This window comes from Sus scrofa, chromosome 13 (genome assembly GCF_054392235.1).
Source record: "Sus scrofa isolate SSC_HxYL_T2T_F1_AM1 chromosome 13, Sscrofa_HxYL_maternal_Yorkshire_Landrace_v2.0, whole genome shotgun sequence".
Classification (NCBI taxonomy): domain Eukaryota; kingdom Metazoa; phylum Chordata; class Mammalia; order Artiodactyla; family Suidae; genus Sus; species Sus scrofa.
In genome coordinates, this window is record NC_139395.1 from 73,573,945 (window position 1) to 73,600,966 (window position 27,022).

At 37.6% G+C, this 27,022-nt stretch overlaps 1 protein-coding gene across 41 annotated transcripts in view; it reads left to right on the forward strand.

Moving 5' to 3' along the window:
* The window catches only part of CNTN4 (contactin 4), a 1,001,048-nt gene that overhangs the window by 158,554 nt on the left and 815,472 nt on the right, over nt 1–27,022 (forward strand). For 30 of the 41 annotated variants that reach the window (XR_014823611.1, XM_084989189.1, XM_084989188.1 and 27 more), the window contains one exon: nt 11,525–11,565. The exons of 4 other annotated variants lie outside the window; for them this stretch is intronic. The gene's annotated coding sequence lies outside the window, so the exon portion shown is untranslated. Of the gene's footprint in view, nt 1–7,495; nt 7,545–11,524; nt 11,566–27,022 lie in introns of all 41 variants that reach the window. 7 more of the 41 variants (XM_084989167.1, XM_084989177.1, XM_084989174.1 and 4 more) reach the window with 1 other exon arrangement.

Sequence of the window (27,022 nt, forward strand, 5' to 3'; positions counted from 1 at the left end):
AAATAATCTAATAATCTTAACTATTTTCCTTAGAAATACAACATGCTTATGTTCCTTTTGTATCAGCGCACTTTGTATGAATGGAAGATAAAAACGATGAGCCCCCACATATCATTTCATGCATTTATTTAATTTTACTCCCTAAATCATTCATATTGGATGTCAGGCTCTATCTTAGGCATCAGGGATATACAACTTGGATCCATCCTCATTTAATTTAGAGTTCAGTGGGTGTTCTAGTCATGAATTCCACAATCACAAAGACTTTGATAAATACTTTGAAGAAACAAATGCTGTCCTGAGAGTAATAGTAGATTATGAGGACCCGACCTAGGGTGTCAGAGGAAGTTTCTTTTAGGAAGTGAAATTTAAGTGGGGCTCCACAGAATGAATGGATAGAAATGGGTTAAGGGAAAGAATGTGCCAGAAGAGAGAGGCCTGCTTTGGGCTCATTTTGACAATATTGATTCTTCCAATCCAACAGCATGGTATATATTTCCATCTGTTTTTGTCATCTTTGATTTCTTTCATCAACATCTTATAGTTTTCAGAGTACAGGTCTTTTGTATCTTTAGGTGGGTTTATTCCTAAGTATTTTATTCTTTTTGATGTGATGGTAAAAGGGATTGTTTCCCTAAGTTCTCTTTCTGGTCTTTCATTGTTAGTATGTAACAACGCAATTGATTTTTTTTTTTAAATTTAATTTCGTATCCAGCCACTATTTCAAATTCACTGATGAACTCTTAACAGTTTTTCGGTAGTGTCTTTTGAATTTTCTAGGTATAGTATCATGTCATCTGGAAACAGTGATAGTTTTACTTCTTCCTTTACAATTCGGGGTCATTTTCTTCTCTGATTGGCATGGCTGGGACTTTCAAAACTATTTTGAATAACAGTGAAGAAAGTGGACATCCTTGTCTTGTTCCTGATCTTAGTGGAAATGCTTTCAGGTTTTCACTATTGAGAATGATGTTAGCTGTGGGTTTGTCATATATAGCTCTTATTATGTTGAGGTTGGTTCCCTCTATGCCTACTTTCTGGAGAGTTTTTGTCAGAAATGGGTGTTGAATTTTATCAAAAGCTTTTTCTGCAGCTATTGAGATGATCATTGCCGTACTATTTACAATGGCCAAGATATGGAAACAACCTAAATGTCCATCAAGAGATGAATAAGAAGATGTGGGTACATATATACAGTGTAATACTACTCAGACGTAAAAAAGAACAAAATAATGCCATTTGCAGCAACATGAATGCAACTAGAGATTCTCATACTAAGTGAAATAAGTCAGAAAGAGAAAAATACCATATGATATCACTTATATGTGGAATCTAAAATATGGCACAAATGAACCTATCTACAAAACAGCAGCAGATCTTGGTCATAGAGAACAGACTGGTGGTTGCCAAGGAGGAGGGAGGAGGAAGTGTGATGGATGGGAAGTTTGAGGTTGGTAGATCAAACTATTACATTTAGTATGGATAAGCAGTGAGATTCTACTGTACAGCACAGGAAGCTATATCCAATCTTGGGATAGAAGATGATGAAATATAGTATGAGAAAAAGAATGTGTATAGGTGTATAGACAAATGTTTATGTGTATGTATATACATGATTGGGTCACTATGCTCTATAGCAGAAATTGACAGAAAACTGTAAATCAGCTATACTCTAATAAAAATAAATCATTAAAAAAGTTGTGAAAGTTGAAACTACCTTGGATTGATGTAAAAATTAGATGAAATAATCCTCATTAAAAAATACCATGGGAAAGAATATGGTTCACTTCAAGAATTAAAAACACTAATATATCTGGCATGCAGAGAACAAGGTAGAGGGTGGTGAAAGCGGAGACACGGAATATTTGGCAAAAGTTAGATGAAACAAAGATTTGTAGTCTTATTAAATATTTGGATTTATTTTTATGACTCGTGGGAAGATACTGAAGCATCTGAAAAGGATTTGAGTAGGGAGAGGTGATCATATTGACTAATAGATATGGATGCCATTGGTGGGGGGGGATGAGGAGAGGACTCAGTGAGAACATACTCACTGCTGCTGCAGTTGAGAGGTAATAGTAGGTTGGGAGAACTGGTGCTAGAGATGGAGAGAGGTGGGTGAAGTAAAATGGTCTAGACTTGGTGGTGGATTGGTTACCAATAAGAGATGAGAAAGAAGCAAAGGGAAAAGTATGTGTGACTCCTGTCTTTGTGGCTTGTGAAATTAGATGAATTACACTGGTACCAGTCACTGTCAACGCTGGAAATGGACCATTTAGGGAAGAGACAACTGGTAGAGGAGTGTTTGTATTAAAACAAGTTGAGTTTGACATGCCTTTAGAGTATTCAAATTGAGATGTCAGTTAGTCAGTTGGCTGCATGAACTGTAGACCAGACTCATAAGAGAAAGTATGTAGATAAAATATAGAACTCCAAGAAATGTAAATATATACTTACGTTAAGTCCAAACTGTCATCAACATCACCTAGAGTTTAAATTTAGAAAGGTTTAGTGTATAATTTTTGAGGATTAAAAAAAGTGAGGATTTGTAAATCTTGGATAGCTCTAATACTATTTAACATTTTATATTCATTGCACAGTTTGTCTTGCTTTTCTAAGTTAAATTTCAACTTTTAAAAATGTATTCTGGAGTTCCCGATGGTGCAGTGGAAACGAATCCAAGTAGGAACCATGAGGTTGCGGGTATGATCCCTGGCCTTGCTCAGTGGGTTAAGGATCCGGCATTGCCTTGAGCTGTGGTGTAGGTCACAAATGCAGCTCGGATCTGGTGTTGCTGTGGCTCTGGCATAGGCTGGTGGCAACAGCTCCAATTGGACCCCCAGCCTGGGAACCTCCATATGCCATAGGCACAGCCCTAAAAAGACAAAATAAAAATAAAAATGTATTCTGGCCTGAAAATTTGTCAGTGCCTTTTAAAGAAATGATGAAGGAATTGTTTTCCTATATTTTATAAGGAATAAATATTAATTGTTGCTCTTTATGATCTTATGAAATATATCCCTTAATTTCAAATGAGATAGAGTTTTGACTTTCATATGAAAATCAAATACTTAATTTTGCTGATTTAAACATATTCCAGAATTGGTATCATTTTCTCATTTATTTAGTTATAGATCAGTCTGTTGGCCTTTTTTATAGATTCACTGTGACAGTTTTCTTGCTCATCAGTGTTGCTCATAACACAGCTTAAGCAATATCTTGTTGAAATCTGGTTCTCTGTAATTGAGAAAAACCTTTACTTTTTTTTCATTTCATTTTTTACATTGTAGCTGGTTTACAGTGTTCTGTGAATTTTCTACTTTATAGCAGGGTGACCCAGTTACACGTGCATGTATACATTCTTTTTTCTCACATTAACATGCTCCATCATAAGTGACTAGACATAGTTCCCAGTGCTATACAGAAGAATCTCATTGCTTATCCATTCCAAAGGCAATAGTTTGCATCTATTAACCCCAAATTCCCAATCCATCCCACTACCACCTCCTCCCCCTTGGCAGCCACTGGTCTGTTTTCCATGTCCATGATTTCCTGTTCTGTGGAAAGTTTCATTTGTGCCGTACATTAGATTCCAGATATGTGATATCATATGGTATTTGTCTTTCTCTTTCTGATTTACTCCACTTAATATGAGAGCCTCTGGTTCTATCCATGTTGCTGAAAATGGCATTATTTTACTCTTTTTTATGGCTAAGTAGTATTCCATTGTGCATATATACCACTTCTTCTTAATCCATTCATATATCAATGGACATTTAGGTTGTTTCCGTGTCTTGGCTATTGTGAATAGTGCTGCAGTGAACATACGGATGCCTGTGCCTTTTTCTTTCTTTCTTTTTTTTTTTTTTTTTGATCTCTCTGTCTTTTCTAGGACCATACCCGCAGCATGTGGAAGTTCCCAGGCTAGGGGTCTAATCAGAACTGTATCCACTGGCCTACACCATAGCCACAGCAACATGGGATCCAAGCCATGTCTGCGACCTACACCACAGCTCACGGCAACACCAAATTCTTAACCCACTGAGTGAGGCCAGGGATTGAACCCTCAAACTCACGGTTCCTAGTCAGATTCATTAACCACTGAGCCATGATGGGAACTCCCCATGTGTCTTTTTCAAGGAGAGTTTTGTCCAGATATATGCCTATGAGTGGGATTGCTGGGTCATATGGTAGTTCTATATATAGTTTTATAAGGTACCTCCATCTGTTTTCCATAGTGGTTGTACATTCCCACCAACAGTGCAGGAGGGTTCCCTGTTCTCCACACCCTCTCCAGCATTTGTTACTTCTGGACTTATTAAGGATGGCTATTCTGACGGGTATGAGGTGATACCTCCTAGTAGTTTTGATTTGCCTTTGTCAAATAATCAGGTATGTTGAGCATTTTTTCATGTGCTTGTTGGCCACCTGTGTATCTTCTTTGGAGAAATGTCTATTCAGGTCTTTTGCCCATTTTTCGATGGAGTTGTTGGCTTTTTTGCTGTTGAGTTGTATATGTTGTTTGTATAATTTAGAGATTAAACCCTTGACAGTTGCATAATTTGAAACCATTTTCTCCCATTCTGTAAGTTGTCTATTTGGGTTTTTTTTTTTTTTTAATGGTTTCCTTTGATGTGCAAATGCTTGTCAGTTTGATTAGGTCCCATTGGTATATTTTTGCTTTTATTTCTGTTGCTTTGGGAGACTGACCTGAGAAAATATTTGTAAGGTTGATGTCAAAAAATGTTTTGTCTATGATCTCTTCCAGGAGTTTGATGGTGTCCTGTCGTATATTTAAGTCTTTCAGCCATTTGAGTTTATTTTGATACATGGCGTGAGGGTGTGTTCTAGTTTCATTGATTTGCATGCAGCTGTCCAGGTTTCCCAGCAATGCTTGCTGAATAAACTGTCTTTTTGCCATTTTATGTTCTTGCCTCCTTTGTTGAAGATTAATTGACCATAGGTGTCTGGGTTTATTTCTGGGTTCTCTCTTCTGTTCCATTGGTCTGTCTGTCTGTTTTGGTACCAGAACCACACTGTGTGATGACTGTGTCTTTTTAATATTGCTTGAAATCTGGAAGAGTGATGCCTCCTGCTTGGTTTTTCTTCCTCAGAATCGCTTTGGCAATCGCTGGGTCTTTTGTGATTCCATCATATAAATTTTTGGGTTGTTTCTTGTAGTTCTGTGAAAAATGTCATGGATATTTTGATAGGGATTGCATTGACTCTGTAGATTGCTTTGGGTAGTATGGCCATTTCTACAATATCAATTTTTGCAACCCAGGAACATGTATTATCTTTACCTTTCTTTTTATCCAGTTTAATTTCCTTGATTAATGTTTTATAGTTCTCAGCATATAAGTCTTTTACTTCCTTGGTCAGGTGTATTCTCATGTCTGTAATATATTTTTTTTTTTTGGTACAATTTTAAAAGGTATTTTTTTTTTTTTTTTGTCTTTTTTTGCTATTTCTTGGGCCGCTCTCACGGCATATGGAGGTTCCCAGGCTAGGGGTCTAATCGGAGTTGTAGCCACCGCAGGATCTGAGCCGCGTCTGCAACCTACACCACAGCTCACTGCGACGCCGGATCGTTTAACCCACTGAACAAGGGCAGGGACCGAACCCGCAACCTCATGGTTCCTAGTCGGATTCGTTAACCACTGCGCCACGACGGAAACTCCGGTATTGTATTTTTTATTCCGTTTCTAATATTTCATTGTTAGCATATAGAAATGTGACTGACTTCTGAATGTTAATCTTATATCCTGCTGCTTTGCTGAATTTGGTGATCAGTTCAAGTAGTTTTTGGGTTCAAGTTGTTTAGGGTTTTCTATTTATAGTATCTTGTCATCCGCATAGGGTGACAATTTTACCTCTTCTCTTCCAATTTGGATACCTTTTATTTCCTTTGTTTGTCTGATTGCTATTGCTAGGACTTCCAATACTATGTTGAACAATATAGTGGTGAGATTAGGCATCCTTGTATTCTTCCAGATTTTAGTGGGAAGGCTTTCAGCTTTTCTCCATTGAGTTTTATATTTGCTGTGGGTTTGTCATAAATGGCTTTGATTATGTTAAGGAATGTTCCCTCTATATCCACTTTGTAAGAGTTTTTATCATGAATGGATGTTGGACTATGTCAAATGCTATTTCTGCATCAATTCAGATGATCATGTGGGGTTTTTTCTTTTTTTTTTTTTGTCTTTTCTTTTGTTACTGTGGTGTATGACATTGATTGATTTGCATATGTTGAACCATCCCTGTGAACCAGGGATGAATCCCACCTGGTCATGGTGTATGATCTTTATTATATGTTGTTGGATTCGTTTGGCTAAAATTTTGTTGAGAATTTTTGCATCTGTATTCTTCGGAGATATTGGCCTATAGTTTTCTTTTTTGGTGGTGTCTTTGGTTTTGGTATTAGGGTGATGGTGGCATCTTAGAATATCTTTGGGAGTATTACTTCTTTAATCTTTTGGAAAAGTTTAAGGAGAATGGGGATAATTTCCTTTTTTTAATGTTTGGTAGAATGCGCCTGTGAAGCCATCTGATCCTGGACTTTCTGGAGGTTTTTCAATTTTGTTTATCTTTGCAATGAACCAGCTCTTGGTTTTATTGATTTTATTCTATTGTTTTTTTAATCTCTATTTTATTGATTTCCTCTCTGATCTTTATGATTTCCTTCCTTCTGCTGACTTTATGTTTTGTTTTTTCTCCTTTTCCTAATTCATTTAGGTGGTGGGTTAAGTTGTCCATGGGAGATTTCTCTTCTTTTTTGAGAAAGGGCTGTATTGCTATGAACTTCCCTCTAAGCACTGCTTTTGTGGCATCCCATAGATTTTGAGTGGTTCTGTCTTCATTATCATATGTCTTGAGGTTTTTTTTTTTAATTTCCCTTTCGAGTTCCTTATTGACCCATTTTATTTAATTAATTAATTAATTTATTTATTTATTTTTTGTCTTTGTGCCTTTTTCTTGAGCCACTCCCGCAGCATATGGAAGGTTCCCAGGCTAGGGGTCTAATCGGAGCTGTAGCCACAGGCCTATGCCAGAGCCACAGCAATATGGGATCCGAGTCGCGTCTTTTACCCACAACACAGCTCACAGCAAGGCCAGATCCTTAACTCATTGAGCAAGGCCAGGGATCGAACCTGCAACCTCATGGTTCCTAGTCGGATTCGTTAACCACTGTGCCACCACGGGAACTCCAACCCATTTGGTTTTTAGTAGCATGTTGTTTGTCACCATGTAGTTGGTTTTTTCTCATTTCTGTTCCTGTGGTTGATTTCTAGTTTCATGCAGTTGTGGTCAGAGAAGCTACTTGAAATAATTTCCATACTCTTAAATTTGTTGAGGTTAGCTTTGAGCCCCAGTATGTGATCCATCCTTGAGAATGTTCCATGTGCACTTGAGAAGAATGTATATTCTGATAGTTTTTTGTATGTAATGTCCTGAAAATGTCTATTAAGTCCAGCTTTTCTATTGTGTCCTTTAGGATCTCTGTTGCCTTATTGATTTTCTGTCCAGAGGATCTGTCCATTGATGTAAGTGGGGTGTTAAAGTCTCCTACTATGATTGTATTTCCATAACTTTCTCCTTTTATGTCTGTTAGTAGTCGTTGTATATATCTTGGTGCTTCTATATTAGGGGCATATATATTGATGAAGGTAATATCCTCTTCTTGAATGGATCCTTTAACCATTAAATAGTGTCCTTCTTTGTCTTTCTTAATGGCCTTCATTTTAAAGTCTATTTTATCTGATATGAATATTGCAACTCCTGCTTTCCTGTCTTGTCCATTGGCATAAAATATCTTTTCCCATCCCCTCACTTTCAATCTGTATGTGTCCTTTGCCCTAAGATTAGTCTCTTATAGACAGCTGATTGTAGCTTTTTTTTTTATCCAATCTTCCACTGTGTCTTTTGATTGGAGAATTCAGTCCATTAACATTTAAGGTAATTATTGACAGATATGTATTTATTGCCATTTTAAAACTTTTTTTCCAGTTTTTCTTTTCTTCCTTTCTTTTTTTGTTTGGATGATTTCCATTTATTTTATGCTTGAGTAGTTTTCTTTTTAATTTTTCTGAATGTAGTATTTGTTTTTGATACGTGGTTGCCCTGTTTTTCTAAGTATGTTAACCTCTTCCTGTATATGCTTGCTTTAGCCTGACTGTCATATAGGCTGAAATACATAATTAAATAAAAAAATGGAATCTATGTTCTCTTACTTTCCTTCCCCACATTCTGTGATATGAAGCCTTTTTTTAAAAATATCTTCATATTTAGATCTGTATGCTGGCTTATTTAAGTGATTTCTTTGCAGTTGTGGTTTCCTCCTTCCTATTTCTTCTTACTTTTTTTTTTTTAATTTAGAGAAGACCTTTCAATATTTCTTTTAGAATGGGTTTAATATTGTTGTCCTCTTTTAGGTTTGGTTTTTTGGAGAAATTCTTTTTTCTCTTCTATTTTAAATGATATTCTTGCTGGATACAGTATTCTAGGCTCAATTTTTTTTTCCATTCAGCACTTTAAATATATCTTGCCACTCCCTTCCAGCCTGTAGTGATTCTGTAGAGAAATCAGCTGATAGGCTTATGGGGATTCCCTTATACTTAATGCTTTGCTTCTCTCTTGCTGCCGTTAGAATTCTCTCTCTATCTTTTGCCATTTTTATTGTAATATATTTGGGTTCAACTTGTTTGGGACCCTCTGTGCTTCCTGTATCTTGATATCAGTTTCTTTTAGATTTGGAAAGTTTTCAGCCATAATTTCTTCAAATGTTTTTTCAATCCTCTCTTCTTTTTCTTCTCCTTCTGGAATTCCTATTATGCGTAGATTTGCCTGCTTTATATTATCCCATAGATCTCTTATATTGCTTTTTATGTTTTTTCATTTGGTTTTCTTTCTGCTGATTGGATGATTGGATGATTTCCATTATTCTATCATCCAAGTAAGTCACTATTTCATTCCTCTGCATTATTCATACTGCTATTTAGTGCCATTAGCTCAATTTGCATCTGTGCAAATGAGTTTTCTAATTTTTCTATGTTCCTCCTTATATTTTCTAGTTCCTTTATAAAGGAATCTGCATTACTGTTCATGTCTACTCTTAATTCCTTGATATTCAGCCTTAATTCCTTCAGTATTTTCACTATTTCCCTTTTGAACTCTGTCAATTAAAGATAGAGAATTCTAAAAGTAGCAAGAGAAAAGCAAACTGTTAAGTATAAGGGAATGTCAGACTGCAAAGGTATGTTTCATTCTTTGTTGCTTTAGGTGAATTCTGCTGTTCATTTAACTGGGAATGGTTCCTAAGCTGCTTCATCTTGCTTGTGCTTTTCTTTTTCTGTGAGTTTAGGGAAGCCAAACTATAGTCTTGGAGGGCCACTTCTATTCAAGAATACCCCTTTGTATTTCCTGAAGGGTAACTATTTATTTTTGGCATGGGAGTTTAAATATTTGATATCTGTTTCTTTGGTGTGAGCAGGCTATTATCCCCAGGGTGCTGAGTGTATTTCTAGGGAGAAGGAGGCAATGGTTAGGGCTAGTACTCTGTTCCTGTTTGCTGAGCTCTTAACAGTAACAGAGACCTCCAAGAAGGTGGCGCAGGCTACTCCTAGTTGCAGGCCCCTGGGAAGTGGTTACAAGCCTAAGCAGATTGACAAGGTGCCCAGAGCATTTGGCAGTGGCAGCTTCAGGGTGTGTGAGCTTCAAAGGGAGTGAGAGCCACAGCAGGTAGTGTTTGATTGCAGTGCCCTCCTCTGAGGTGATTGGAGCCACAAGTGTTACCTTTTCAGGGACCGCTAGTGGTAGTGGACCACGTCCACCTCTGCAGTCAGTGATAACTGTGGTGGTTTGTCCCCGCCACCTGCAGACCATTCATGAAGCCACCCTGTCTCACTAAGTCCACACAGGAAGTGCTGCACAGGCTGCTCCTAGTTGCAGGATTCTGAAAATTGACAGAGATCAGGTGTGTGGGTACTGCCTGGAGCATTCGGCAGTGGCAGCACCGGGGCCGTTGTGCTCCCAGGGGTGCAAAAGCAACAACAGGTGGTGTTTGGTCACAGTGCCCTCCTCTATGGTAACCTTGAGGTGACTGGGCCTCAACTGGTACCTGCTCACAGACCCCTAGTGTTGGCATGCCACGCCCACCTCTGGAGTCATAGGTTAACTGTGGTGGTTCACCCTCACCACCTGCAGACCACGCAAGAAGCACCCCATCTCACCTAGCCCACACAGGAAGTTTTGCACCTGTTACTCCTATTTGTAGGGTCTTGGGAAAGGACAGTGATCAAGCATCTGGGTACTGCCCAAAACGTTTGGAAGTGGCAGCTGCAGGGTGGATTTTTTTCCTAGGAGGGTGAGAGCAACAATGTGTGGTGCTTGGTTGCAGTCCCCCCTCCTCCCTTTTCTTTGCTGACCCTGGATATGACTGAGTCCTCAGGTGGAGCCCACTCACAGGCCCCCATTGGTGGCAGTCCATGCCTTCCTCTGGCTCCAAGATGACTGCCACTGTTCATCCCTGCTGCCTGTGGACCATGCAAGAGGCATCATGTTGCACTTATCCCTGCACTTAGCCCCTTAGCCCACACAAGAGTTTCTTGGCCACCTGTAGCCTGCACAAGAAGCGCCAGTCTCCCATAGCCAGAGCAGGTGGCTTCTTGCCACCCGTAGCCTGCAACAGAGGTTCCTTACCCTCTGAGAACCTGAGAGCCGGGGTGCAGGGAAATTCCTATGGTGGTCTGCCCCTCCTCCTCTCACCCTCCCCAACAATGGAGCCTTGCTTCTCCTGTGGGTCCAGACCTTCTCTGGGTTCCCTCTGCCATGGTGTTCCACTCCCCCACTCATGGCACACACTCCCCTGCCCCTGGCATACTTCTCCTTAGCCCCTTAGGCTGTCCCCACACAGCGAACCCTAGTCGTATCCAGGGACTGACCTCTGGAGCCTAAGTCTCAGCACCCAGCCTCTGCCCAAGCATCTCAGGCTGTGGTGTCAGGCCGGTGGTTCAGATGATCTCTGTGGCTCTCGCTCTACTTTGTCTTCAGTCCACTTGCTGTGCTTTTCTCGGCAACTTTGAGGTCCCTCCATCTCAGCTGATCTCCCCATCAGTTAGGTGGCTTCCCAGGGTGTGGGTTCCTTTTCTCCTTCACAGCTCCCTCTCGGGAATGCTAGTCCCATCCTAAGTCCTTTTCTCTCTCTCTCTCTTTTTCTTTTGTTCTACCCAGTTATGTCACAGGTTTCTTGTCCTTTTTGGAGGTTTAAGTTTAAGTTCTTCTGCCAGCATTCAGATGTTCTGTCTGAGTCGTTTTCCATGTAGACGTGTTTTTTTGACGTGTTTGTGGGGAAGGTAAATGCAACCTTTTACTCCTCTGCCATCTTTATCTGCTCTTGAGAAAAACCTTTTCTAATGTGAGTTGCCATTGAGACTTTTTTCTCAAACCAGTGATACTACTAGAATGCAACTTGTAAGAAAAAAGTCTAACTTTATGCTTTATTCTAAAACCTATTTCTTTATTTTAGGTGATGTGCAATTGACCTTGGGATGCATAACTTCGTTGGGGGTATGTACCATTTTATTAAAAACATACATGTAATAAAATACATAAATATATTTTATCTTTGAAGAGTTTTATAAAAGTTTTGATCTTATTAATTGGGACTCCTTTTCCTTATGTACTATGGAATTAGTTTATAATGTAGGTAAATAAAATATACAGAAAACAATAGCAATAAATTTTATATTAAATCACAAGATAGGTGATTTTAAATGTAATGTGTGGTCCTCAGAATTCATTTGCAAATAATACTTTATCATTAAATTTCATTTTCAATGCATTTTAATATAGTATACTTTTCAAAGTAGGAAGGTTAACTATCCAAAATTTATTATCTGAGTGTCAAAAATATAATATGTAATTTAATTTATTATGAATATAACATTCATATATTATGAATATTATTTATTTATTTTCCTTCACATATTTGTTTGGTTGTAAATCTTTGCTTTTTGTGAAAATTTGATATTTTTCTATGCCAAAGTCTAATATTATTAACATGTGGATTTTGGAACACAACCTTATAAACATTGTTTTTTGTATGCTGTCATGTGTAATGATCAGATGGTTCTGTTTGTAATAGAAAAACCTTAAAAATCATCTTTTTGGTTTCTCAACCTAATGTCTTTATATTTTGTACAAGTTTTCTGTCTTTATTCCTTTTGGTGTAGTGCATACATCATATACTGTAGAATTATCAGTTCATTTGTTTTAGCAATGTGTACCTTGGTAATTCTGTGATAATAATGTGATTTGTATTTGGTTACCCAATTGCAGATAATCCTGTGGCATTACAGAGTTTAATTTATGGGAAAGATCTTTAGACTTAAAAAGGATTACTGATCCTTTAGGAGTGATTAATTAATCAGTACAAAATTGAGCGTTAAGTGTATTAATGCCTAAGCTACCCACAGATACATCCACAGACACACATGCCACCCAATCCCATGGCAAAAAGGACCAAATTACAGCAAAGTGGGATGGTGTCCTACACTGTCCAGCCACCACAGTAAGTAGTCAGCCCGGGCTTCTTGAGTTATGGGGTCTTGAGGGATTCATTTTCCCCAAGGCTCACTTTCCTCATGTGTATGGTTAGTGGGCCAAATCATGATTTCTGGGGTTCCTTCTTTCCTAAAATACTTTTCATTTCTTATTTCAAAAAAAAAAAAAAAAAAAAAGCTAAAGTTTAGAAATGAGTAGTTTCATGTTGTTAAAACTGTTCTGAAGTAAGGGGTGACAGAGTAAGTTCAGTCAATTTATTGGGAGAAGAGAGTAGGAAGGGTCAATGGATTCTTCATCTGATCAGCAATATTCTTGTTGACTTACTGAATTCTGAGGTTGGGGTGGTTCTAGGAAGGCAGTCTTCCCTCTTTGCCCTCTTGTCCTACATGTCTTGGAGACTCAGGATGGACTTATTCTGAGAAATCTCTGATTTTGAAAGAATCCCATATAATCTTGTAAGCTCAAGGTTATCTTTTATCTGATTCCTCTTTTCCTGGGTAGGTTGCAAGCTGAAGAGCATTAAAATATCTATTTTCTTAGTGGTTTCCTTTTCTAGGTTTGAATAATTCACTTGATTCTTCCAAGCTACTTAGATAAAAGAATGTTATCTAAGAATGCTGATTTTAGTTCCTTTTGTTTGAAATTAGATAAATAAATCCATTATATTTTTAGTCTAAATAATGAGCCCTTATATTCTTTGTCTGGTCATGTAAGCAACTCACAATAATGTTCAGGCACCTTTTATACTGTGATGTTAGGTATTTGCTTGAGATTTTTTTTCCTTTGTTTAAAAAAACATGTGAAATGAGTTTTGTGGAAAAAGATCTCTTTGAGAACTGGGCTAATTCTGCATTGAGTGCTTCTTTTTGTTCCTATTCATACATATATTATTTTAACCTTATTTCAAACACTCCAACAGTGATTATTAAACAACTGCTGTTTTATAAAAAGGGATTTTTATGAACCAGGCCAAATAATCCACTAGATCTGTCAGATCATTTTTCTAACTCTTAAGATTCTATGATTCTATGATTTTTGTCTTTTAGGTTAGATCTAAAAAATTACCATTTTTGTAAGTGAGAAATGGTGAGATGGTATCAGTTTTATATGAATCAGCCTACATGTTAGTTATTCATTGTTTAGAAAAAAATGTAACTCATCTGTGAAAATGGTAATGACAAGCAGCAAAGCTTATTAAAACACTAACTTCATTTAAGAAAACTTGGTTATCATCATGAGTGCCAGATATTAAAAACTATATTTTAAACCTTTGTAAATCAAATGGAAATAAAATATTCATTGCGTATCTTTCTTTCTGCAGGATTTTTTTTTTCCTGTGCTTTATGAGACAAATCATAGGCATTAGCGTTTGAAATCAATTTCTTTGTTTTCTTTGCAATTGCTACATAGCTGTTTAATATTTGCAGTAAGTTTTAATGACTAATGAAGTGCATGCTTGATTATATGCCATTAGAAAAAAAAATCTTTTTATGGCAAAGGGTGTTTTTCAGCATAGTCTTGACAAAGGCAATATATAAATGTGCTATTTCCTTTCAGAGGAATACAAATCAGTATGAGAAAATTTTAAGGGAAATATTTAAAAATAAACACTTAAAATAATGGGGTTTTTTGTTACTGAAATTGTATGAACACATAAATAGAGTATCTAGATGTAGTTATTTTCAGAGGCCAATAAAATACTAATTAGAAAAGTTGTAAATATTATACATATTCTAATGAATTAATTCCTTTTCTGTTACTTAACTCTTATTGCTAAGTATACTATTGGGTAGATGGTTATAATGCCAACACTGAGCATCTTACCATGTTTACTTGTCATTTTTTCTATCACTTCATGTTCCTGATATTCTTGATACTGTTGTCACCTGTTATTTCACCCAATGTTTGATCCTGCCTCTCTGCCTTTTATTCAGTTTCCTTTGTCAGAGGAACCCCTTCCTTCCAGTCCTTACCTGTCAAAGCTTCAATGTCTAGTGGAACTTCCGCCTCTTCCAGGAGGCCACCCAGAGACCCTCTAGTCAGAACTTCCTGCTCAAAGGTCATTGTTGTCAATTTGCTCTTCTTCTGTAGCTCATCTAATGCATCCTGCCCTGTGACCAACATATTCTCTGTGTCCATCCCCTAGTCTGATTGTGTAACTTTTCTCCTTGTCTTCTCTCTTCCCTGCTTTAGCATAAACCATGCTTTTCTAAGCTACACACATAGGTTTTACTGAATTATTTTCTAAAATTAAAACTATACCAGATGAGGTAGTAGAGGTTCAGGCTTGATTTTTCCCAAGTGGTACATTTGGAGTTAGTGGACCACTTATTGTTGCTTTTTCCTTTTCAGAGGATCTCACTTACCCTCTTGTTTTCTGCCTCACTGTATAAATCATCTCACACCATCATTTATTTCACTTCAAATACAGGTCCTAAGTGTTAAGAAATACTAGGTCAAAAAAACTGCATCTGCATGCCTGGTCTTAGGTGTTAGGCAAGAGACCATGAAAAATCTATATTGGTGCTAGGAAAACACAGTTAAAATGGATTTAAATGAATAATATTTATTGTATCAAAGATCAGAAGGAAATATTTGATAGAAATCGTAAGGCAATAGGTGTTTTCTTTGGCCATTCTTGCTCTGCTTTTTTATAAATTTAGTATTAAAAACAGCAAAAATGCCAACTCTAATGGCCACTGTAGTTTCATAGAATTTACTGCATGCATTCATGTAATTCATTTTAATTGATTCTCGTGTTATACCACAAGATTGGTGGGACAGAAATTATATGTGTTATTCAAATATGCTCAAAGTTGTGATGAATTTTGTAATATTTTTTCAATATTGATTCCAAAATCTTACTATTCTTTTATTATATGTTAGCGTAGTATTTAACATCTATGGTCTCTGCGTAATTCAAAAATAAAGGGACACGTGTAACCCAAAATGCAATGTCAACATTTACAGCTAGGCACTTATCACTTTATCTTTTATAACAGATACGGTAGCTAGTCTGATCAAAATTCATGGGTAACTGTCCAAAATTTCCGCATCTGACAGTTCCGTATTCCTCTGGACAAAGGGGTTAGACCAGGAGTAGGCCTGCAGCCTACAAAGGTCCAGCAGAGTGTGAATGTTGAGGATGAGGTGCTCCCTATACAGGAAGGTGGGTCACCGTCCATGAGATTGAACTCAGCTAAGGTCCCCAGATAAGACGATGGACAGGCAGCTGTGAAAGAGTCCAGAAAGGGTGGGGTCCCCACTTCTCTCTCTTCAGATCTTGTTTCCTGCAACTCTTTCTCCAATCCCTTCAGCTCTATCCCTGGGTATTTGGAAGCTACAGAAACCAATAATTTACCCTTTTTATTTGGACTAGTTTCAGCTGGGTCTTTGTTATTGAATTCAGCATCATGACTAATAGAGGTAAAATTACTAAGATAAACTCAACTCTTCTTTCAACTCCACTGCCCATTCCTCTTTCCTTTCTTCTCTTACTTCCTATCTTTTCTTTCTGCTTTTCCCTTTATCCCTTCCTGTGTCTTTCTTCCTCTCATCTGCGCATTCATTCACCCATCCATGCATCTCTGTAATAGCCGGTCCCTGTTTAGGGTGGATTAATCATTGTTCTTGGACCTGAAGACAGAAAGATAAGCAATATAGAGTTTTTCTTCTCCTTGGAATAAAGTTTCCTCTTTTTCGGTTTTGGGATGCTGATGTTCTGAAAAGGGAGGCAGAACCCAGGCTTAAAAGGTGGGGGTCATAAAAAGGAAATCTTTAAAGTATATACGTAATATTTTAGATGGGTGGAAGGATTCAAGATAAGGCTTAATTGGGAAGAAGCCATGGAAAAGTTGACCTTAGGGGAGGATTCTTACTGATATTCTTTGCCAAGTTCCAGGCAGATTACAAATTCAAAATACATAACCATGCATGGGTGAAGTTTGCAGTGGTAAGAAAATTATGCTTTGAATAGTAGATTGGATCCTATTGTCCTTTAATATAGATGCTAGGCATGGGTAAAGAGGGACTTGGCCATATTACACTTTCTTCTGTAGTAAGCATTGTGAGAGACTAATTACACAGTATATCACAGAAGTGCTTACTGACTTGTACAGGTCATCATAATCTTACAAGGGACCAGCAGCAGAGGAGTTAATGAACTTTTCCTATAAACACAAAACACATGCAGAATTTCAGTCTGTGTCCATTCACATGGGCATTCCAAAATGTGGTAGTAATTTGGAGAAAAAAAGCTAGAAAATTTAGGAGCCCTCCAATCTGCACCATTTCCTCTTAATAAATTTTCAGCCAAATTGCTTAGTTTGGCAAACCAGAGTCTATGCAAGCTGGTCATGGTCTAGTTTGCTTCACTATTTGAACCTTCCAAGCTCCTGTCTTTCTTTACTTGCACACCTCAACAAATGTGGTTACTCTCTTTGGTGGGTTATACTCCTCAATCTACTGTCCTCTAAAACTTGGTGAATTCAGTCTTTTAAGACCTACCTCTGTGAAGGTCCACCTCTTTGAAGCTTTGTCTGACTCTAAGGCAGAGTTGGCCTTACTTTGTGTGTGCACCTCTTTTTTATGTCAGCAACCTCAACTTTAAGTTATTACTATTATATTTTTCCAAATGAGACAAGGGTTCTGTTAGAGCAGGAAGCTTTATATTCATCTCTCTCTCTTTTTTTAAGGGCCACACCTGCAGCATATGCAAGTTCCCAGGCTAGGGGTCAAATTGAAGCTGCAGCTGTTGGCCTGTGCCACAGCCACAGCAACGCCAGATCCAAACCTCATCTGTGACCTACACAACAGCTTAGAGCAATGCCAGATCCTTAACCCACTGAGTGGGGCCAGGGATTGAACCTGCACCCTCATGGATACTAGTCAGGTTTGTTACCGCTGAGCCGCAATGGGAACTTCTACATTCATCTTTTTTGGCCAGCTTTCAAACCTATGCATGGGATGTATTTAGGGTTTAATGCTTGATGACTAGATGAATAAATGAACAAAATGGGATGGATGAGACACACAGCTTAGTTCAGTGTGGACAAGTAAAAGGTAATGCCTTTCTCACAAGTAAGGTCAAAATACATTCCAAAATTTGTAGATGAGTTATTCTTTAAGCTTTGGAAATTTATGTATGGAAAGTACATTGTTAAGATTCTCATTTGATAAGGTAATCCTGTTAGAGACATTGCTTATGATCTATGTTCAAAAAGACTATGCGATCAAAAAGACTAATATATGCTGGTTGCCTATAGGAAAATATTTGAAACAAAGCTGAACATGTTGTAATTAATGATATTTTATGTTCAATGTATGAAAAGATTTGGTCACCCTAGTACAATATTTTAATTAAAAAGTATTATAGAGTCAAATACATGGAGATGTCTTATATACAGTTTATCTATCTACCATAATATGCAAAAAATATATATTGTATATATTAAATAAACTAAGAAGTTCTAAAGCTGAAAATCTATTACTGTTTCAAAATAAACCAGTGGGACCTAATCAAACTTAGAAGATTTGCACAGCAAAGGAAATCATAAAAAACAAAACCAAAAGACAAGCTATTGGAATGGGATAAAATAGTTGCAAATGATGCAACAGACAAGGGCTTAATCTCCAAAATATACAGACAACTCATACAACTCAAGAGCAAAATAACAAACAATCCCACTGAAAAATGGGCAGAAGACCTGAACAGACATTTCTCCAACAAAGACATACAGATGGCCAATAGGCACATGAAAAAATGCTCAACATCACTAGTTATTGTTGAAATGCAAATCAAAACTGTAGTGACATACCACCTCACACACACCAGAATGGCCATCATTAATAAGTCCACAAATAACAAATGCTGAAGAGGTTATGGAGAAGAGTGAATCCTCCTACACTGTTGGTGGAATGTAAATTGGGACAACACTATGGAAAACAGTATGGAGGTACATCAGAAAACTAAATATAGAACTACCATATGATCCAGTAGTCCCACTCCTGGGCATATATTTGGACAAAACTTTCATTGAAAAAGATACATGCACCCTTGTATTCATTGCAATACTGTTTTCGATAGCCAAGACATGGAAAAAACCTAAACGTCCAATGACAGATAAATGAATTAAGAATGTTTGGTACATATATACAATGGAATACTACTCAGCCATAAAGAAGAACAAAATAATGCCATCTGCAGCCACATGGATGGCCCTAGAGACACTAATACTAAGTGAAGTAATTTGGAAAGAGAAAGACAAATATCATGTGATATCATTTATATCCGGAATCTAATATATGGCACAAATGAACCTATCTAGAGAAAAAAAAACAAACTCATGGACATGGAGAACAGACTTGTGATTGCCAAAGGGGAGGGAATGGGATCGACTGGGAGTTCAGGGTTAGTAGATGCAAACTATTGCATTTAGAGTGGATAAGCAATGAGATCCTGCTGTATTGTGCAGGGGTCTATATCTAATCACTTGTGATGGAACATGATGGAGGATAATGTGAGAAAAAGAATGTATATATATGTATGACTGAGACACTTTGCTGTATAGCAGAAATTGACAGAACATTGTAAATCAACTATAATTTAAAAATTAAAAGTAATCTATTTACCTTTCAAGGACAAGTGTTAACTTATTTTGAGGATAGAACCCACTGCCTTTATTTGCCTCTAACCAGTATTCTATGGAATGTATTTTGGAGTTGTTGATCTAAAGAAGATAAACCAATTGTAGCAAACTATTTGTGGTTTTCTGTTGCCATTTTGATAATATGAATGTTAGGGGAAAATAGATACATTGATTAGATAGTCAACACAACTTAAACACTTTCTGAGTAGCTACTCTGTGGCAGGTACTTTCTGGCTCTATGAAGATGAATAAGATAGGCAGGTTAGGGAATATCACAATTGATAAGGGTCCCAGCTGTTCTCATATTTTCAGAAAAAGAGAGTGACAGTGTGTAGATTAACTCTGCATATGATTCTCTTGCTGTAATTAATTTCTTAAAAAGTCAGATTGCCTTGAAACTCTTGTACCTCTTCTTCAGAAGCTCAGACTCTGAGGTAGGCAAAAGAAAATCGCTGTGAACCCTGAGTTTTAGTGATTTACCCTGTACATGTTTTTAAAACTTGTACCTTTTTTTTTTTTTTTGTCTTTTTGCCATTTCTTGGGCTGCTCCCGCGGCATATGGAGGTTCCCAGGCTAGGGGTCGAATCGGAGCTGTAGCTGCCAGCCTACGCCAGAGCCACAGCAGCAAGGGATCCGAGCCGCGTCTGCAACCTACACCACAGCTCACAGCAACTCCGGATCGTTAACCCACTGAGCAAGGGAAGGGACCAAACCTGCAACCTCATGGTTCCCAGTGGGATTCTCCAACCACTGTGCCACGACGGGAACTCCAACTTGTACCATTTTAATTTGAAACAATAAACATGAGTGCTCACATTTTGTTTCCTTAGAGAAATGACTGGTGAAAAATTCTAAAGTTAATATTTCATTTTATTAATTGAGCCTCATTGGTCCTGAGTGTCATGAATAATGATAATACCTTCCAGCCACCTTTAACTAGGTGTCCTCTCATTAATCATAAAGTGTCTAGCTGTGCTGAAGTTTTCATTTCTTTCTCTTTTTTTTTGTGAATCAATGCATATATTTCAGTAGTAAATAGAGTTGCTTTTTGAGAAACACCCTTTTTCTCCCACTCCTTCCTCCTACTTCACTAGCAACAAGCATGCAGTTAGGTACGTGTGTGTGTGTACACTCTTTGTCTCCCATATACTCTCACACTCATACTGTCACTTTTTCTAGATGAACCCCTTTCTGTGTGCTAATTTTTCAGAATGTCCATAATCCTCATTATTTTCCTCAGGTGCAGACACGATTCTTAACCTTATACTCTCTATTAAGATGGTGTTTACCAACAGTGCTGATCTATTTTCTTTCAAATTTTCCTATAATTCAGCTTGGACCCCCTGTTTCTCTTGCACATGCTCCTCTTGCATCCATCTTACCTCCCCGAATTTGTTCTTTGGCTGAGATACAGTAATGTGCATATAATCACACAATCATTTGCTTATTCATTCAACAAATTGTCATCGGGGCTGCGTGCTAGCTGTTGTGGGAATCATAATGAAAAAAAATTCTAATGCCTCTTATTCTGAAAGAAAACTTTTAATGGGGAATTTTTTTTTTGCCATTATATTTTTGAAATTTCTTTTGCATAATAGAACTGCTATTTGTGACATTTGCTTTAAGTAGCTTTCAAAGATACTTTGATTCTGGCCCTTAGCTATGATGGAAATGATGGAAGGCACATTTTTAACTGAGAATATTTGTTTGAAGGTGCAGCATAATTGGGTTATGTAGAATTTGTTAATTTACCATGTAGCTCTGTAACACTGTAATAGGAAAAGACTATTATAGTTGCCCATAGGTAATTTTTTTCATCAACAGGAAAAACAGGATGATAGATGCAAATAAATGAATCGACTACCAGGTAGAATAGAATATGAGTTCCTAAAAGAGGTAGAGATGAAGTCTGATGTGAAATATGGAGAAGGAAAAAAATGCTTCTCTTTGGGGTTCCAAGAGAAATTTTTTGGAAGGGGCTGGTGTTGAATCTTGCTCAGTGTTGATGATTGGGATATGAATATGTAGAGATGTTGGTGATGGTCTCTGTAGCCTGAGCGATTAGTACAAATATATACAAAGAGATATGACGAGTTTTGGGACATGGATGTGAACAGTGAGTGGAGGAATCAGGTATTACAAGCATAGAATGGGGGGAAAGATTTGCCTATCATTTGATGCACATAATACATTGTGTTCTCCTGTATATTTAGGCAAGTGTCTCTTGCTCTAGGAGGTATATTTGCACAGATGGCTTTCTATCCAGCCATCATATGCAGTCAGTTCTGTTGATGAGTTCTTGCTGATGTAGTGACTGCAATAATCCTTGAGTTATACACTTCTCACCAGCCCTGATAGAATGTTGGCTGTTCAAAAGAAAAATCTAAGTATCTATTAAATCATCAAATGCCATTGCATGTTTATGAAAGCCAGTTTCTACATTAGAGCAAATCTACTTTTCTGTTACTTGGTTGGGGTTGTAAGGAGAGATTATTCTGCTTTCCTAAGAAGGTTATGCTATCATCTAGTTAAATATGGACTTAAAATAATGCTGCTAAAGCAGCTGCCTCTTGTGATTGATGATGACGATGATGACGGATGATGATAGTTTTGAAATCATTTTTTCAGGAAAATTGTTCTTTTTTTCTTTGGCTGATGTTGTAGTCTGGATTGGGCATTTCTTGTCATATTAGGTATCTTTTTGATTGAATAAGAAATTGCTAAGGACTGTATTGTCTGTGATAAAATGGCTCTAAAACTGAGCTATCGAACAAATGCTAATGAGTTGTTTTATATGTATTAGTTGAGTGAAAATAGCTCTTCTGGGTTTTACAGTGTCCTCCATGGTGAATTATGTTTTGGGGAACAAATAGCATTTATGTTTAGTCATTGAAGTGGCAGAAAGTGTGGTCCTTTGAAGATATAATGATAACAGTGCCTTATTAAAGCCTTCAAGGAATGTTCACACACATTAATACTGAGTAGTCTTGTCAAGTTCTTCAGGGCTTATACGCTTGGCCCCTCTTCTTGAATTCCTTTTCTCCAGATATCTGCATGGCTGGGTCTCTTCCTTAGATTTCTGTTCAGATGTTTTCTCTTAAGAAGGGCCTTTCTGTATCATCATTTCTATACTTTCTCTGTTCTTTCTCATTTTTCACCACCTCAGGTGTTACGTGTTTATTTATTGTCTCTAAATTAAGATGTAAGCTACATGAGAGCAGACCCTGATTCCTTTAGTGCTATAAACGAGCACCTGTAAAATTTCCTGGCCCTTTATTGGTACATAATCAATAATTACTGAATGATTAGCTGAATGAATTTTTATCTTAGGCACAGAGAGGGCTAAATAATGTGCTGACTTAAAAATGTTAAAGCTACTTAACAATTGATTCCAGAGCTAAACTCAGTAATTTTGGTTTATTCATACAAATTTCTTTAGTGTGTATATATACAAATAATATAGGCAACAAAGAACCCTGAAGAGGAACTGGAACATTGAGGGCTGACTTACAGGTGGATCATTTTCATACCTCCTCACATCTAGAAAAGGGGAATCAGTTTTGCTTATAAAAAAAAAATCATTGGTAACCACTATTCCCTACTATTCCATTGTGGAAGCCTGAGCAGATGCTGGTCTGAAAAGGCCATTTTCAGGAAGGAAAAGAAAAGAAAACATAAACCCCTCAAATATATTTTAAAGGCCAATAACATTTGTATTCATTGGGTAAACATGATCAATCAAAGCTTTACAAGCTTTGTATGGGCTGCTTCCTTAACAAATGTGTTTTTTGCCTTGGTCATTCATCATATCTGAGAGTTTAGATGATAAGCTTGAGCACTCTCTTAGGTGAACACTGAAAATAGCCACTTGGTGGATTTGTAAAGGGAAAAGCTTGTTAAAGTGGCAGAACAACATGTATTCTCCTGACACCATAAAATAGTATTTCATAGCCTGTTTATGTTGGTGTGGGCTAGATGTGGTGAAATGCTATTGAACTTCAGGAGGAGGATTTGCTGTAATGGGGAAATTAGGTTATGTAAGGAGCAAGCAGAGATGCAGATGTTCCAAGTATTCCCTTGAGCCCTCCTAATGCATGGGGAATTTTCTGATGGGACTGAAAGTGTTAGCTACTGAAAACAGAATCATCTGTTATTTTAAATAAGCTACTTAAAAATAAAATCATAGAGGGCCTTAAATAACCATGATATAGGTAGCTGCTGTCACCAGTACTATGGAGAGGGATTGATGAACTGTTTTGAGCAGGAGGTGAAAAGTGCTATGAAAAATTAAAAGTTGAGAGTCTCCATTGTGGCTTAAAGGGTTAAGAATCTGATGTTGTCTCTATGAGGATAGGATGCCAGTTTGATCCCTGGTCTCGCTCAGTGGGTTAAGGATCCAGTGTTACTGTGATGTAGGTCTTAGATGTGGCTTGGATTGGGTGTTGCCATGGCTGTGGCAGATGCCTGCAGCTGCAGCCCTTATTCAACCACTAGTCTGGAAACTTCCATTTGTCACAGCTGTCACTGTAAAAAGAAAAATTAAAAAGAGAGAGAGGATGACTAGAAAAAAGCATGCAGTATCACATATGGAGAGCACTCCACATTTGAGGTCTAGCGCAGTGACCCAAATCATGCTGAGACCTCTGCAATGAGGTAATAGTCCAGTTGTATGGCATCTCAGGACTACAGATGTTATTTGTCTCCCAGATAAGTTTGTTCTAATGAAAGAGAGCAGATAAATAGGTAAAGAAGATAGATTTCTATTTTTTGTTGTAGATGTGTAGTAGGGTTGGGCAAAAGGATCTAGCTCATAGGGTCAAGTTCAGACATTTGTTAAGGTTTGCAAGAGCAAATATGGAGAGCAGTTAAAATCATGTAGATTGGGCAAGGAGTTGAGTGGAGGAGGAAGAGAATCATAGAAAAACACATAAATGAGATGCAGTGAGTTGGAAGGGTATCCAGAAAACAAATACTATACTTAGAAAGTCAGAGCAGGAAAATTGTCCCATGCAAAAGTGTGGTTTTGATTCCCACGCACTGTACCACAGTACCCCTTGACACAGACATTTTCTTTTGAAAAACGTACAAACATTCTTATACCTTATCCTCTACAGAATGAGCATTGTTTTGGGGCCTCACTTTTAGATATTCCTTTCAGGATTTCTGCAGAGGCAGAGTTCCCGTCATAGCATCCTGAAGACGAGGGTTCAATCCCTGGCATCGCTCAGTGGGTTAAGGATCTGGCATTGCGATGATCTGCGATGTAGGTTGCAGACCTGACTCATATTCCACGTTGCTGTGGCTGTGGCATAGGCCAACAGCTACAGCTCCACTGTGACCTCAAGCCTGGGAACTTCCATATGCCACAAGTGCAGCCCTAAAAAGACAACAAAAAAGATTCCTGAAGAGGGACTTTGAATCATTTTATCTGTTAACTTGAGTTGAGACATGTGCCCCAAATGGAATTTAAAACCAGCCATCTCTTGGTATCTCCAAATCTCCTTCCAGGGGCTTGCACATGCCCCCCGTGTTTTCAGCATAGGTTTTTGAGTCTCATAGAAAGTGGCTCTCTGGACAAAATAAGGTATCTTGTCACTGGTACTTGTAATTTAACTTTGCTACTTAAAACTGTACTCATTTCTATGTGGTCAATTAAAAAGACAGGCTTTAATTTCTTGAGAGAATCTTAGATTTGAAAGGACTTCAGAGGATGTCCTCTGTTCTTCAGGTAGTAGTCCAGAGATGAGGAGGGTGGATCAGTGTTTTCCTTTAAATGGCATGGCTAATTCATAGCAAGAGGGGATTTGAATCATGGCCTTGGTGCTCTTTCTCACGGGGAGAGAAGAATGAAGTGTTGAAGAACATGGGCTCCAAAGTTAAACAAAATCAGATTAAAATTTCATCTGTCACCTATATACGTTCTGTGACCTTAATCAAGTTACCCTGAGAACTTTTACTTCTTCTATAACATTGGGTTAATAATAACATTTATCTTATGAATTTGGTTTGAATGGGACAATAAATAACAGATTTAGCACAACTCCTGCAAGGTCTTCAGAAATATTAGGTATAGATGATAACCCATCTCTATTAGATTTTCTTGCTGTATTAAAATTACCACAGATAAGAAAACTTAAATTATCCACATCTATTATCCCATAAGTTCCATGGACCAGGATCTAGCATTTCAACTGAATCATTTGCTTAGGGTTTCATAATGCTGACATGTATCAGCTGGCTATGTCCTCATCTGGAGGCTGAATTAGGGAAATAACTGTTTCTAAGCTTCCTGAGATTGTCTGCGGGATCCACTTTGCTGCAGTTGTGGGACTGAGGTCTGGGCCCTTTGCTTCAGTAGCTGTCAGTCAGGACTGTTCTCAGCACCCAGAGGCTGCCCTCCAGTCCTCACTAGGTGATGCTTTCCATAATCACCTTGCAACACAACAGCTTACTTCTTCAAATCCAGGAGGACAATCTCTCTTACCTCAAATCTTTCCCTTCATTAAGGAAGCCTGTCCCTTTTAAGTTCTACCTCGGTAGGTTAAGACTACCCAGGAGAATCTCCTTTTTCAATAACTTGAAGCCAACTGATGCGGAACCTTAATTCAGTCACCTTGGTCATATAAGGTAATGTAATCACAGAAGTGAAATCCATCACATTCACACACTCAATAATAGGGAGAGGGTTACACATGGTGTATACCACAGGGGTAGGAATCTTGTGGACCATCACACATTTCTGCCTTCTTTAGAGAACTATTATTATTGTTAACTTCCATTAATTATTCTTATCGTTATCAAATACTTCTGAGGTTATGGTGGATGAGAGCTCTAATTAAAGGTGATTCTGTGATAATAGTGGGAAATAAAGGTGAAAAAACTATTTTAGAATCTTTGCTTGTGAAAGAATTTACCTTGTAGCCCTCTGTTTTCATGTTTTTTTTGGGGGGGGGGTTTGATTGTATAAAGATACTTAAAACATACTAAATGTTATTCCCTGAGGAATATTACTGTTATAGTATAATACTTATCATCCTACTAGATCCCAAAAGAAAAACATAGGTGGTAATCATGGGAAACCAGAACATAATGTTCTGTGATCAATATAATACATAATTAAAAAAAAAATAGAAACTTACTGATTTTGTTCTTGTAGTTAACAGAGGAAGAGAAGAAATCATTTTAAAAGGATAATTAGTAATGACATTTGTAAATATTACACAAATCTGAGGAAGAGAAACTCTGCCTCTAATGCTAATATTGCCTTGTCACCTATTAGCACAGCGTCATTATCTAAATATTTTCAGAATTCCAAATAGTGTCTTATGACTTACCATAGAAAAGAGGCTAATGCAAAACCGATCCTCCTGACCAGTTAGGAAAGATGTATCTTCTGTCCTGTAAGCTCTGTCGTTAATTTCCTGGTACACCTTGACTATGCCACAAGCAATTTGTAATGACATCAATTAACATTTGGGAAGTTGAGCATAGCCATCTAGGATATTAAATATTTGCTCCAGGAATGCTAATAAAGGACAGCGACATCTATCTCCAATTATTTTTTAGCAATAACAGCAAAGTTAAGGAGTACCAAAGAAATGAAGGGGTGTCTATGTAGATTCAATTTGCTTAATTCTTTTGATCTTTTTTGTTTGCATTTGATTCTGACCACTCTCATTTGTGTTTAGAGGCTCAAGTTTGGAAATAGGGTTCTCAAGTCTGCATCATCAGTGGTCCCTTAGGAAATAGGTCTTTGTGTAATCAAAGTTATTAAGACGACTTTGGTAATAAAATAAAAAGATGAATTTGTAGTT